General features: G+C 39.1%; 1 protein-coding gene across 5 annotated transcripts in view; it reads right to left on the reverse strand.

Moving 5' to 3' along the window:
* Positions 1-15,681, reverse strand: part of dst (dystonin) — a 340,713-nt gene that overhangs the window by 224,983 nt on the left and 100,049 nt on the right. The window lies entirely within an intron of this gene.

Consider the following 15,681-nt stretch of genomic DNA (forward strand, 5'->3'; position numbering starts at 1 on the left):
GACATCGCTACGACATAATCCCGCTTCGGGCCTTTCGGCCAGCGGGGGATAAAAATTGTGATGGAAGTTGATTTCAGAAAGCAAGCACACCTTGATGAAATTGCCAAAGTACATGTTTGTTAATAATCAAGGGCATAACTCTGGGAAAATTTGCCCAAATTAAACGAAATTTCAATATGCCGTCATATAACAAAGCCTTTTGGCAAATTTGTTGAAATTCCTCCACAAATTGTGAGAGGAGTTGATTTCAGAAGAACGTACACCCACATGAAATTGTCAAAGTACAAGTTATTTAATCAAGGCTCAAAACTCTGGGAAAATTTTCACAAACGAAATTAAAATTGCAATATGCGTATTACCGTCATATAACAAGGTCTTTTGCCAAGCTTCGAGAAATTCGTCCAAAAGTTGTGAGAGGAGTTGATGTCAGAAGGCGAGCACACCTTCATGAAATTGTGTAAGTACGAGGTTGTTAATCAAGGGCTGTAACTCTGGTAAAATGCGACCGAATTGAACGAAATTACAATATGCGTATTACCGACATATAACAAAGAATCCGGCCAAGTTTCATGAAATTCCTCCAAAAATTGTCAGAGGAGTTGATTTCAGAAGGTGAGCATCCTTCCTGGGATGGACGGACAGACGGACGGAAATTGCCACGACATAATCCCCTTTCGGGCCTTTCGGCCAGCGGGGAATAAAAATTGTGATGGAAGTTGATTTCAGAAAGCAAGCACACCTTGATGAAATTGCCAAAGTACAAGTTTGTTAATAATCGAGGCCATAACTCTGGGAAAATTTGCCCAAATTAAACGAAATTTCAATATGCCGTCATATAACGGTCATATAACAAAGCCTTTTGCCAAGTTTGGTGAAATTCCTCTACAAATTGTGAGAGAAGTTGATTTCAGAAGAACGTACACCCGCATGAAATTGTCAAAGTACAAGTTATTTAATCAAGGCTCAAAACTCTGGATAAATTTTCACAAACGAAATTAAATCGCAATATGCGTATTACCGTCATATAACAAGGCCTTTCGCCAAGCTTCGAGAAATTCATCCAAAAATTGTGAGAGGAGTTGATGTCAGAAGGTGAGCACACCTTCATGAAATTGTGTAAGTACGAGGTTGTTAATCAAGGGCTGTAATGTAACTCTGGTAAAATGCGACCGAATTGAACGAAATTACAATATGCGTACTACCGACATATAACAAAGAATCCGGCCAAGTTTCGTGAAATTCCTCCAAAAATTGAGAGGAGTTGATTTCAGAAGGTGAGCATCCTTCCTGAGATGGACGGACAGACGGACGGAAATTGCCACGACATAATCCCCAGTCGGGCCTTTCGGCCAGCGGGGGATAAAAATCAGATGCGCACAGTGAAGGAAGGATGGAAGAAGACGAAGAAGAGTGACACGTGTTATAACAGGATGTATAACACACTTTACCATGCCAGAGTTTCTCTTTCCATTGGAGCCAATGCTCTAATAATTGTTACCTCCGAGGCAGATTAAGGCCCAACTGATATGGAAAATGTGTCGCTAATTACGGCGTGCTCATGCACCAGTTTTATGGAACTAAAACTGTCGTGCAGTATAATTTTATGCAGTGCAGTGGAGCAAATTTGAAAGAGCATCCTCTGTTCCACTTTGCGAAAGTGTTCACATCACTTTCAGTCTTTCATGCATGATTGGATATGTCCATTCCCAGTCACTATCATAAGTTTGTGTCTGAATGATTGCCCAAGAAGGAGCGGTGCACAAACTGTGTTAATCAGATTTAAATATCAAGATTTGGACTTACGTTACTGATTTCTTTTGCTTGTTTGTTTGTTTCAACCAAAACTTCAATGGTGTGGCATTGGAAAATGTTAACGCTAGCATACAATGAGATGTGATCATGGCCAAGCACAAGCAAATATAGAAATAAAAAGAGATGCAGGGTAACTGCAGGATTTGCTCGACTTTCAGGTTCACAGGAAAAGTATGGAATCAATTTTGTGCCAAAATGTTCATACAATACTTTTGAAATATCGAACAAAAACAACAAATCAAAATACAAAAAAAAAAATTTAAAAAGTCAATTTTTTTTAGACTGGCAAACAAATTATTCGTGTAATCGTGCAAAATATCAGTCTATTACTCTTCAGAAACCTTTTATTTTTGTTTCTCAGTTTTGTTTGGTGTAATTTATTTTGGTTGCGATTCCAGCTTTCTCGTTTGCGCTCCCTGACTTTTTGCTTGCAGTTTTGGCACAAACTTGACGTGTGGGCGGGCTGTCCAGGAACGCATTCCCATTGGCTAACTTGCGTTTGACTGACAGCTACGCTCAGCCATTCCCTACTCGGATTCTGGCGGACTGTTTGACGAGTGACCGATCCATTGACGGTAAACAAGGATCGAGTGGACTTCAGTGGCGACTATGATATTGAATTAATTCAACAAAGTGTAAGTGCGGGACAAATGTGTTGTATGTGTTGCAGTAGTGCACAAGTCCACTCGATCCTTGTTTACCGTCAATGGTAAGTGCTGATTGACGCCCCTTAACCGATGCCACTGCGCATGCGCACTTCACAAGTTCGAAAGTTTCAACGGTCGGGTGGAGTGAGAAGTCCGTGGAAACTGACACGAGACGTTGTATAGGAGTCTAGACTAAGCTTTCCTCAACAGAGGCCAGGGAATTCCCTCCTTGTATGTCGGTATTTGTTTCTGTTTGTGTAATAACAGGCAAAGTGAAGTAGAACTTAAGTGTTGAGAGGTTTGTGTTAACTAAAAAATGTAATGCACACTAAATCATTGTAAAAATAAATAAATAAATAAATAAAATAGTCAAGCCAACTTAAAAATGTAACGCAACCTGCTGCCAAAGGATTTTGAGTAAACTCAACTTAGAACCATGATGTGCCAACTTGCTCTTCTAAGTTAATTGGTATTATTATTATTTCAATTTATTTCAACTAAACAATTTGTTGGACTGAAATTCTAAAGGCAAGTCAACTCAACATAAAAGGTGGATAAGGCGCCATACCATAAATCCGAGGACCCGGGTTCGATTCCGACCCGAGGTCATTTCCCGATCCCTCCCTGTCTCTCTCCCGCTCATTTCTTGTCTCTACACTGTCCTATCCAAGAAAGGTGGAAAAAGCCCCCACCCCCCCAAAAAAAGGAATTTAGGATAATGTTTTTTGTGCCAACTTGCTTTTCCAAGTTAATTGGAATGATTATTTCAATTTATTTCAACATCACAATTTGAATGCACTGAACTTGCGAAATAAAGTAAGGTCAACATAAAATACTCATCTGTGTCGACTTAAAAGAGCAAGTCAGCACAACTATTTGGCCCGAAGTTGAGTTTACTCAAAATCCTTTGGCAGCAGGTTGCGTTACATTTTTAAGTTGGCTTGACTAATTTTTTTTTACGGTGCAGGCATTTTTATGCAACTGTTCGAGAGACTGAAAATATATTTTTTTTCATTATTTTTGTCCCCAACACTATTCTAAAACAAGTTACGCCCATGTATTAACGTAATGCCCTGGCTTTGACTTGCAGTACCAGTCAAAAGTTAGGACAAACCTTTGAATTCAATGGTTTTTCTTTACTTTTTTAATTAAAAGTCACTTCATGTCTTAAAGTAATGATGGATGTTGTTTCTCTTTACTTAGTTGAGCGGTTCTTGACATAATATGGATCAATACAGTTGTGCACTGTAAAAAAAGAATAGTCGAGAATACTTGAAATTTCAAGGCAACAGTCTGCATTAAGAATTTTATGTTTTGCCAACGATGTATGCCCATGATAATCTAAACTATGATAACACTGTTATCTTTATTAAGAATTCTTAATTAAGTCAATTTTCAATTCCTCATTCTGCCAACATAGATTTCTCTTTTTGCTGAACAGTGGCATTCACAGTAGTACAAAAAGGCAATTGAGGTTATCACAATTTTTGGGGGGGCCTTTTTTTTACCTTTATTTGGATAGGACAGTGTAGAGACAGGAAATGAGCAGGAGAGAGAGACAAAGAGGGATCGGGAAATGACCTCAGGTCGGAATCAAACCCGGGTCCCCGGATTTATGGTATGGCGCCTTATCCACCTGAGCCACGACAACATAAACTTCAACCGGAGAGAGAACCACATTGCCCAGCCCTTGCATTTGGGAGAGAAAACCCCGTGTCTTGGTCATTAAGAGCATGCACTGAATAAACACCTGTGACAATTATGTATTTTCAATTCAGATTATTCACTATTGCATATTTACACATCATTGAGGTGCACCCTATCAGTTTGATGTGGATTTTTCTGTTCGTTAATAATTATTCATATTTTCTTGTCCATTCAATTGTGAATATGGAATTACTTGAACAAAGCGTAATTCTATTTTTTAAAATTGAAAATACATAATTGTCACAGGTGTTTATTCAGCGCATGCTCTGAATGACCAAGACACGTGGTTTCCTCTCCCAAATGCAAGGGCTGGGCAATGTGGTTCTCTCTCCAGTTGAAGTTCATGTTGTCGTGGCTCAGGTGGATAAGGCGCCATACCATAAATCCGGGGGCCTGGGTTTGATTCCGACCTGAGGTCATTTCCTGATCTCTCTCTCTCCTGCTCATTTCCTGTCTCTACACTGTCCTATCCAAATAAAGGTGAAAAAAGCCCCCTCCAAAAATTGTGATAACCTCAATTGCCTTTTTGTACTACTGTGAATGCCACTGTTCAGCAAAAAGAGAAATCTATGTTGGCAGAATGAGGAATTGAAAATTGACTTAATTAAGAATTCTTAATAAAGATAACAGTTTTATCATAGTTTGGATTATCATGAGCACATCGTTGGCAAAACATAAAATTATTAATGCAGACTGTTGCCTTAAAATTTCAAGTATTCTCAACTATTCTTTTTTACAGTGTGGAATCGGGCTATTTACTGTTTTTTTAAATTATTTACTATTCACTGTTTGATCTCAAACGTATTAAGAAGGCAAGAAATTGCACTAATTAACTTTTGATGAGACACGCCTATTAATTGAAAAGCATTCCAGGTGATTACCTCATGAAGCTGAGTAAGATAATGGTGTGCAAAGCGGCATCGAGGTAAACGCTGGCTACTTTGAAGAATCGAAAATATGAAACAGGTTTTGCTTCTGTGACACCTTTTTTGTTTACCACAAAATTCCATACATGTTCCATATGTTAGTTCATAGTTTTGATGTCTTCAGTATTGTTCTACAATGTAGAAAATAGTCACAATACAGAAAAAAAAAAAAGATGAATAAGTAGGTGTGGCCAAACTTTTGACTGGTTTGACTGGTACTTATATAATAGGGTGCATCAGTTGCCCCCTAAAAATGAAAAGTTCCTCCGATCATGATGCATTTTTGTTTTTATGTTCCTTTTGGTAAGAAAACACACTGGCTGAAATATTTTGACAAAATTCAAAAGTTTAATGGTGGCACCAGGAGCTCAAAGTTATGGAAAAAGCTGCTATTTTATGACTTATGACAAAATTTCGATCACTTTTCATGAAACATTATGGCACCTTATAGAGTATCCCAAATATCTTAGATACACATTTTTAGTACATATTCTAAATATAATATTATCAAGCACAGCTTGAGTTTTAGCTGTTCATTGAATCATCGTTCAACTACTTTTAAACAATACAAATGTATTATGAATCACATTAATGCTTCTCAATCCCTTGCAAAGGTTCTTAAAGGAACAGTCCACCGTATTTCCATAATGAAATATGCTCTTATCTGAATTGAGACGAGCTGCTCCGTACCCCTCCGAGCTTTGCGCGACCTCCCAGTCAGTCAGACGCAGTCAGACGCGCTGTCACTCCTGTTAGCAATGTAGCTAGGCTCAGTATGGCCAATGGTATTTTTTGGGGCTGTAGTTAGATGCGACCAAACTCTTCTGCGTTTTTCCTGTTTACATAGGTTTATATGACCAGTGATATGAAACAAGTTCAGTTACACAAATTGAAACGTAGCGATTTTCTATGCTATGGAAAGTCCGCACTATAATGACAGGCGTACTAACACCTTCTGCGCGTTTCGGCAGCGCATTGATACGGAGCTCAGATATCAATGCGCTGCCAAAGTGCGCAGAAGGTGTTAGTACGCCTGTCATTATAGTGCGCACTTTCCATAGCATAGAAAATCGCTACGTTTCAATTTGTGTAACTGAACTTGTTTCATGTCACTGGTCATATAAACCTATGTAAACAGGAAAAACGCGGAAGAGTTTGGTCGCATCTAACTACAGCCCCAAAAAATACCATTGGCCATGCTGAGCCTAGCTACATTGCTAACAGGAGTGACGGCGCGTCTGACTGCGTCTGACTGACTGGGAGGTCGCGCAAAGCTCGGACAGGTACGGAGCAGCCCGTCTCAATTCAGATAAGAGCATATTTCATTATGGAAGTACGGTGGACTGTTCCTTTAACATGATCTCTGGGTCACAAGAAATCAATAAATGGAATCCAACATTGTGATTCAAACCTTACGCGAAAACATAAAATGAGCGTTTTTTTGGCAAAAAATTAACCTCATGGTGCCACCATTAGACTTTTGAATATGGTCAAAAAATTTTACAGGATGTCTTTATTGGTGAAAAGGAACACCCAAACAAAAATGCATCAGATTTTATGAAAGTGAGGGCAACTGATGCACCATATATATATATATATATATATATATGGGTGGCACAGTGGTGTAGTGGTTAGCGCTGTCGTTTCACAGCATGAAGGTTCTGGGTTCGAGCCCAGCACCGACAAGGGCCTTTCTGTGTGGAGTTTGTGCGTTCTCCCCGTGTCTGTATTGGGTGTGTCCAAACTTTTGACTAATACTAATTATATATATATATATATATACACACAGGTATATATATATATATATATATACACACACACGTCACTTTTATTTTTCATACGAGCTACATCCAGGACATGGAGAACTTAAACTGTGACATAAATCTCACTCACGAGGAAACTGAGGAATTGTTTTGATAAATTTGGGTACTTTTTGTTCGTGAATGTGTCTATATAATAAAAAGAAAATCACACGGTGGCTTGAAGATATGAAGTTTATCTTCTCATGTTGAAAAACTTGCATTTTTCATTCAAAATACATCGCAGATCTGAGAGACATGTTTAAATAATACTGGCTGGTGTTGAGTGGTAGATCAGCTATATTGCACTCAGCTAGCATGATACTGAACGAGTCAAAGACTCAGCTATATCACTTTGTTATCAAGTATTTAAAAGAAACAGAAATAGCTAAAATAATATAATCCTCCCTCCCCCAACTCCTGTTCCACATTCCAGCCCAGTCAGTGGTGGTAATGCACCTTTAAGTTGGTTTGCCAACCACCAAAAAAACCCTAAAGAAGAAGAAGAAAATGGCGGCGCATGTTGTTGAACCAACCAAGGACGAAATAAAAAACTCTACTCGAAAACAACCCCCCCCCCAAAAAAAATGGAATGAAGTATTTGACGGTAAGAATATATCTTTTTTATTTTTCAAGAATTATTATTTTAGCATTTTTCACAAATTGCTGCTGTCATTTCAGCGGTTTGTTTAAGTTCTAAGCGGAAACGATTTTGTCGGACATTTTGTATCAAGTTTTATTTATCGAATGTGCACAAAATAACGATAAAAATTACAACCACGATTCCAAAAAAGTTGGGACAAAGTGCAAATTGTAAATAAAAACGGAATGCAATAATTTACAAATCTCAAAAACTGATATTGTATTCACAATAGAACATAGACAACATATCAAATGTCCAAAGTGAGACATTTTGAAATTTCATGCCAAATATTGGCTCATTTGAAATTTCATGACAGCAACACATCTCAAAAAAGTTGGGACAGGGGCAATAAGAGGCTGGAAAAGTTAAAGGGACAAAAAAGGAACAGCTGGAGGACCAAATTGCAACTCATTAGGTCAATTGGCAATAGGTCATTAACATGACTGGGTATAAAAAGAGCATCTTGGAGTGGCAGCGGCTCTCAGAAGTAAAGATGGGAAGAGGATCACCAATCCCCCTAATTCTGCGCCGACAAATAGTGGAGCAATATCAGAAAGGAGTTCAACAGTGTAAAATTGCAAAGAGTTTGAACATATCATCATCTACAGTGCATAATCTCATCAAAAGATTCAGAGAATCTGGAAGAATCTCTGTGCGTAAGGGTCAAGGCCGGAAAACCATACTGGGTGCCTGTGATCATCGGGCCCTTAGACGGCACTGCATCACATACAGGCATGCTTCTGTATTGGAAATCACAAAATGGGCTCAGGAATATTTCCAGAGAACATTATCTGTGAACACAATTCACCGTGCCATCCGCCGTTGCCAGCTAAAACTCTATAGTTCAAAGAAGAAGCCGTATCTAAACATGATCCAGAAGCGCAGACGTCTTCTCTGGGCCAAGGCTCATTTAAAATGGACTGTGGCAAAGTGGAAAACTGTTCTGTGGTCAGACGAATCAAAATTTGAAGTTCTTTATGGAAATCAGGGACGCCGTGTCATTCGGACTAAAGAGGAGAAGGACGACCCAAGTTGTTTTCAGCGATCAGTTCAGAAGCCTGCATCTCTGATGGTATGGGGTTGCATTAGTGCGTGTGGCATGGGCAGCTTACACATCTGGAAAGACACCATCAATGCTGAAAGGTATATCCAGGTTCTAGAGCAACATATGCTCCCATCCAGACGACGTCTCTTTCAGGGAAGACCTTGCATTTTCCAACATGACAATGCCAAACCACATACTGCATCAATTACAGCATCATGGCTGTGTAGAAGAAGGGTCCGGGTACTGAACTGGCCAGCCTGCAGTCCAGATCTTTCACCCATAGAAAACATTTGGTGCATCATAAAACGGAAGACACAACAAAAAAGACCTAAGACAGTTGAGCAACTAGAATCCTACATTAGACAAGAATGGGTTAACATTCCTATCCCTAAACTTGAGCAACTTGTCTCCTCAGTCCCCAGACGTTTACAGACTGTTGTAAAGAGAAAAGGGGATGTCTCACAGTGGTAAACATGGCCTTGTCCCAACTTTTTTGAGATGTGTTGTTGTCATGAAATTTAAAATCACCTAATTTTTCTCTTTAAATGATACATTTTCTCAGTTTAAACATTTGATATGTCATCTATGTTCTATTCTGAATACAATATGGAATTTTGAAACTTCCACATCATTGCATTCCGTTTTTATTTACAATTTGTACTTTGTCCCAACTTTTTTGGAATCGGGGTTGTATATATATATATATATATATATATATATATATATATATATATATATATATATATATATATACACACACATACACAGACACACACATATATACATACATACGTATGTCTTCATGCTCAATATCATTATCATAATTTCCACCAGTGCCCATAAGTCTCTCAGAATCTTAAAAGTGTTCTTTTGATATTTTGTTGGGCCCTAGTTGAGGTACAAATCCTGTACAGTGTTTCGCTTTTTACCATATTTTGGCTTGATTGAGTGAATGATTGATGACAAATGGACACACAAACCAATGCAAGTTTGTTGCAACAAGCCACCCAAGAACTAAAGACTGACTTAATTCCACAGCGCATGAAGGAAATCTGAAGATATATATATATATATATATATATATATATATATATATATATATATATATATATATACCATAATAAGAATGCTTATTATGCATTAAAAACTACAAATACTTGGAAAGATGCGTCGATTCTTCAATAACGTCACCAAAATGTTTGGTGATCAGTGAAGCGTGGGGAATTGTAGTCAGGTCGTTTAGTTCACAAGCTTTATAAGACGCATTCTGAAGCACTCCATGGCAACCCCATCAATGGCAGAGGCTCTATTAATACCAAACAGCACATGGGCTTTAGGATCCCTGAAGTAAAAGTGCAAGTCTTAACTTCTAAACTCCTACAGTCCACCATCAAGAAGATGAGCTCGCTGGTTTTGCCACTCTGATTAATGGCCACTGCACACTCTTCATTAGTTGTGTTACAGAGGGGGAGGAGGTCATGTGACCAAACCTACCCCCTTATCCTCATCATCATCATCATCATCATCCTCCTGCACACGGCCATGCTGCTCAACCGTGCATGCTTCAGCTGAACTCACCAACCGTAACGTCTTCAGATAATTGCGCTCCCTTGGCTTAACCATGGGAGAGCAAGCAAGAACAGACAGACAGACAGAGAGACAGACAGAAAGGGCACAGATGAGATCAAGAAGACCAGAGAACAAATGAAGGGAGAGAAACAGAGAGAGAGACATAAAACAGAGGAAGAAAGAAAAGAGGAAGCAGGAACAACGGTAAACAAAAAAAGGCAACTTTCTCAGACATGGCCATTTTTATTTTGTAAAATGGGATTTGGAGCCGCCATATTTACTTTTCGAAAAGCCTTGCTGACCAAAACTAAATGAAACAACTACCTATATTTGGCTAGGCAGTGCTGCACACTGCCATACTATTGAGATTGGTGGTTGTTGTTTTTTTTATATTTATTTATTTGTTTGTTTGGGAGGGTTCCATGCTTTGCAGCCACTCTTTTGCCATCTTGCCATTTATAATAACAATGATGATAAATACTGACAGTCCTTCTCAAAAATAAGAAAAGAAGAACAAGCAGGGGATTTGATCTTTGTTTCCTTTCATTTTTTGTCATACAGTTGCGGTCAGAAGTTTACATACACTCATCAAGGACATGACTGTCATGGCATTATTGGGCTTTCAATGATTTCTTTGTTTGAACTGTTGTTTTTCTGGGGCAGAATGATTGTACAACATACAACTTACATGGGGGGAAAACAAAAATTTGGTGCTCAAGTTTTAATTTATTTCACGGTTTATGAAATCAGGACAGGGTCAAAATTATATATACACTACCGTTCAAAAGTTTGGGGTCACTTTGAAATGTCCTTATTTTTGAAAGAAAAACTAATCAGAAATCCACTCTATACATTGCTAATGTGCTAAATGACTATTCTAGCTGCAAATGTCTGGTTTTTGGTGCAATATCTCCATAGGTGTATAGAGGCCCATTTCCAGCAACTCTCACTCCAGTGTTCTAATGGTACAATGTGTTTGCTCATTGCCTCAGAAGGCTAATGGATGATTAGAAAACCCTTGTACAATCATGTTAGCACAGCTGAAAACAGTTGAGCTCTTTAGAGAAGCTATAAAACTGACCTTCCTTTGAGCAGATTGAGTTTCTGGAGCATCACATTTGTGGGGTCGATTAAATGCTCAAAATGGCCAGAAAAATGTCTTGACTATATTTTCTATTCGTTTTACAACTTATGGTGGGAAATAAAAGGGAGACTTTTCATGGAAAACACAAAATTGTCTGGGTGACCCCAAACTTTTGAACGGTAGTGTACAAGGTCAAAAAAATTTCAAACAGCACTTTGTATATTTGGTTAAATCTCCCTTAGCAAGTTTCACCTTCACCAGATGCTTGATGCTTCTGGTAGCCATCAACAAGCTTCAGGCAGAATTCTGGTTGGATGTTTGACCACTCTTCTTGGCAGAATCGCTAGAGATCAAATAAATTTGTGTGTTTCCAGGCACGGACCCGACTTTTAAAGACAGTCCAAATATCTTCGATAGGTTGTCTGTGTCTATGTGTCAGCCCTGTGATGACCTGGCGACTTGTCCAGGGTGTACCCCGCTTTTCGCCCGTAGTCAGCTGGGATAGGCTCCAGCTCGCCTGCGACCCTGCAGAACAGGATAAAGCGGCTACAGATAATGAGATGAGATTTGAAGTCAAGACTTGTTTTAAGCTTAATGCAAGTCTGCTTTATCTATTCAACATCCAGCTTTGATGTGTGTTTGTGGTCAGTGTCCCGTTGGAAAACCTAATTTACCCCTTTTCCACCAAAGCACTTCCAGGGCTGGTTCGGGGCCAGTGCTTAGTTTGGAACCGGGCTTTCTGTTTCCACTGACAAAGAACTGGCTCTGGGGCCAGAAAAAACGGTTCCAGGCTAGCACCAACTCTTTGCTGGGCCAGAGGAAAGAACCGCTTACGTCAGCGGGGGGGGGGGGGGGGGGGGGGGCGGAGTTGTTAAGACCAACAACAATAGCAAGACCGTGAAAGGTCGCCATTTTTAAGCGACGAGAAGCAGCAGCTGTACAAACGCAAAGTCATCCATTGTTGTTGTTGTTGTTGCTGCTTCTTCTTCTCCATGTTGTTGTTGCTTCGATGTTCACGCCAAAGTTTATGCAAACGCAGCAATGTAACTGACGTATACAGCGACGTACCGGTAATGACGTGGCTCCCCTTAGCACCCCGAGCTATGGAAAAGCAAACTGGTTCTCAGCTGGCTCACAAGTTGAATGAGTTGTGAACCAGCACCAGCCCCGAACCAGCCCTGGAATTGATTTGGTGGAAAAGGGGTAATTGTGTCAAAGTTTCTGATGGATTTGAGGTTATGTTGAAGAATTCTAAGGTAGTCCCTCCTTCTTTGTTATTCCATCCACTTTGTGCAATGCACCAGTTTCACTGGCAGCAAAACAGCCCCAGAGCATGATGCTACCACCACCATGCTTAACAGTTGGTGCAGTGTTCCTCTGTACCTCTGGACACTGTGGCCAATCAAGTCTGTATTTTTCTCTTCTGACCTTAAAACATTCCTTCAGAAGGCTTTTTCTTCTTTCTAGGATGTCAGCCTTTCAGTCTATGGTGATGTAAAACTCGCTTGACTGTATACAGTGTTCCAGCAACTTCCACTTCATGGCAGGCCTGTGCCTTGTGAAGTGTGGGACTTCTTCCAGCAAAGTGGCTTGGTAAAGTTGGTACACTTCCGAACCTCCTAAGAGGCTAACTTATTTGAATTGATCCTGGAATCTCCAAGAAACATTCCTGAGTTGTGTACGAATCTACGATTCTCTTTCTCAGATCTGCACTGAGCTCCTTGGACTTTCCCCATTGTACTGTGTTGGTCAATCCAATGAGTGCTGTCAGACAAGCATGTTTTATGTTGGCACCGAGAAGCTACCAGGCTGCAGTCAATCATGATCACTAACAGGAAGTGAAGAGACCTTGACCTTGGTGAGTTAAAGACATTTTGGAACTTTCAGCACCACTGAATCGGGCGTATTACACAGTATTTTGACCCAGTGTTGATTTCAGAACATCCGAAAGAAATAAAAACTTTTGCAACAAATTATTTTTTTTAATTAAAAGGTGTACACTGTACAATCATTCTACTACAGAAAAAGAACTGTTCAAAGAAATCGCTGAAAGCCCAATAACACCCTGACATTCATGTGCATGTAGGTAAACTTCTGACTGCAACTATATATTACAGTATGTACAAACAAGAGGGCCCAAAGGATGAGACCATACTGAAAGTCTGCTTGCTAGTTTTTCAGTTAAAATTGGAAATTAACTGTAGCTTTTATAATTGAGAAATATTTTAAACAAAGTTCACTATCTTGAATATTTAACATTCAAGATTCCGCAATATTTAAACATAAGCAAATTTGTGACATTGACCAGGTTAACTGCTTTGGACAAAAACTCAGATTTTTCTCATTTCTCATCTCTTTTTTTTTTTTTTTAAAGCGTGTGTTCAAACGACATTGCAATGGTTTTGATAGAAAACCGTGATATTTTTAGCCTGTTATATCTCGACATGCTACAGGAACCTCTTGGATGAAAATCCACAGAAGCTTTGGTTAACCCTTTGATGCAAAACATATGCGCACCCCTTCTAATGCACAACATGGGTCAAAAATGACCCGCATTCATTTTCCAGGTTATTTCATGCTGACTGAGTTTTTCTTTGCTCTATCTTTTGAAATCAATTTATTTTATGATTGAATATTCCAAGTATTCTTTAAATATCTTGTTTTTAATTACCACAAATCGTTAATTTAATTTTTTCTTTCCTACTTTATGAACAAAAATACTTTTAGATTACTACACATGGGTCATCCAAGTGTGATTTAAAATTAAATGTCTTAATACTATAATAATAATTTGTTTCAAGTAATTACTTTAGCAGTGAATGGGGCCAGTTATTTATTTATTAACTACGCAGTTAGCTAAGCCAACTACAATAAAATTAGCTAACTAAAGTAGAATATGTCAACAGCTCGGTAGCTAATAGTAATTACTTGTAACTTTCTGACAAGTAATCGACTCACTCTCAAGGGAACCTAAACATAACCAATTTTTTTCTAAGGTAACGTTAGAACAATTGAAAAACATTACTTGCATGTATTAGATGAGCTGTGAAATGTCTGACACAAGCACAATTCACAGTTCCCACCAAACACTGTAGTAAATGCATGCAGGTTGTTTCTAGCCTGGGCCCGCCCATCCTAAGTGTGACGCAACACGAGGGCCTGTTGCGAGCTTAGTCTGGCCAGGCAAGCTATCTACAGCTCTTCCAAGCTCCCGAAAAATCGGGAACCAATCAGCTTTGAGCATCTCCAACGGCCCTGGGTAGAGGCGTGTTCAAGGCACTGACGTAGTAGAACTGCGACCGGAAGCCATAGATTGTTTACAGAATCTATGCCGGAAGCGCTTCATTCACTAGAAACATTACGAACATGGAGCAAGTTCTCATTGAAAACGGAGCAAAGAGCAGCCCTGGAGGTATTTATTGAAAGGAAGGACGTTTTCGCCTTGCTCCCAACCGGCTTCGGTAAGAGTTTAATCTACCAGTTAGCCCCGTCGCGTCACATACGTCAGAGGAAAGAGTGATGTGATTGGTTTAAGCTTCGTCACAGCCTTTTCTGGCTTCGACTAGTAGCAAACTGAGGCATTTCAGGGAGGCGGGTCAACCACGGGCTCTGGGAAACGGTTGGGCTTAATATCTTTGCCAGACCAAATGCTCGCAGAGCTTTGAAGTTGCGTTAGCCAGACTAGGTCGTTTCTGACCCATGTGTGTAAACTTGATGTAGAATTACAAAAGCTGTGCTTGTTCATAACTTAAGAAAGGAAAAATAAAAATGATGATTTGTGCTAAACAAAAACAAGATATTTACTGCATATTTGGAAAAGTAAATGACAAAATGAATTTATTTCAAAAGTATATCATAGAAACACTCAGCCATACATGAAATAACCTGGAAAATGAATGCAGGTCGTTTTTGACTCATGTTGTGCATTAGAAGGGTAGTGATACAAAAAGGGTTTTTATTCAAAAAGTAAGAAAGGAAAACATAAAATAAGGATGTATGATGATCAAAAACAAGTTAATTGAGGAATACCTTGAATACTGAATGATGGAATTAATTTATTGCAAAGATACAGAAGATTAAAAACTCAGCCGGGTCACTTTTGACCCATGTTTTGCATCAAAGGGTGAAATTCATATTAATGTGGTTTCTAATACAAAGTTCTAGCCGACATTTAGCCAAGGACTGAATAGAAATCCCTCGAATCCATTTTAAAAAGGTGCTGTCTGCTTATTTCACCGACTGACCAAAAATGATAATAAAGACGACTATAAATTTTATAGGAATTACAATCATTGCGAGACTAATTACGCCTATTAAAGAACATTAAAGAAGAACTGTGTAATATCTAAACCCAGTTCCCATTAAAGTGGCTGTAATGCACTTTAACACATGCAAACGGTCTACGTCTTGCGAAACGGTAGCACAATCAGCAGATTTATATTTACAAGA

The sequence above is a fragment of the Neoarius graeffei genome, chromosome 7 (genome assembly GCF_027579695.1).
Source record: "Neoarius graeffei isolate fNeoGra1 chromosome 7, fNeoGra1.pri, whole genome shotgun sequence".
Taxonomy (NCBI): domain Eukaryota; kingdom Metazoa; phylum Chordata; class Actinopteri; order Siluriformes; family Ariidae; genus Neoarius; species Neoarius graeffei.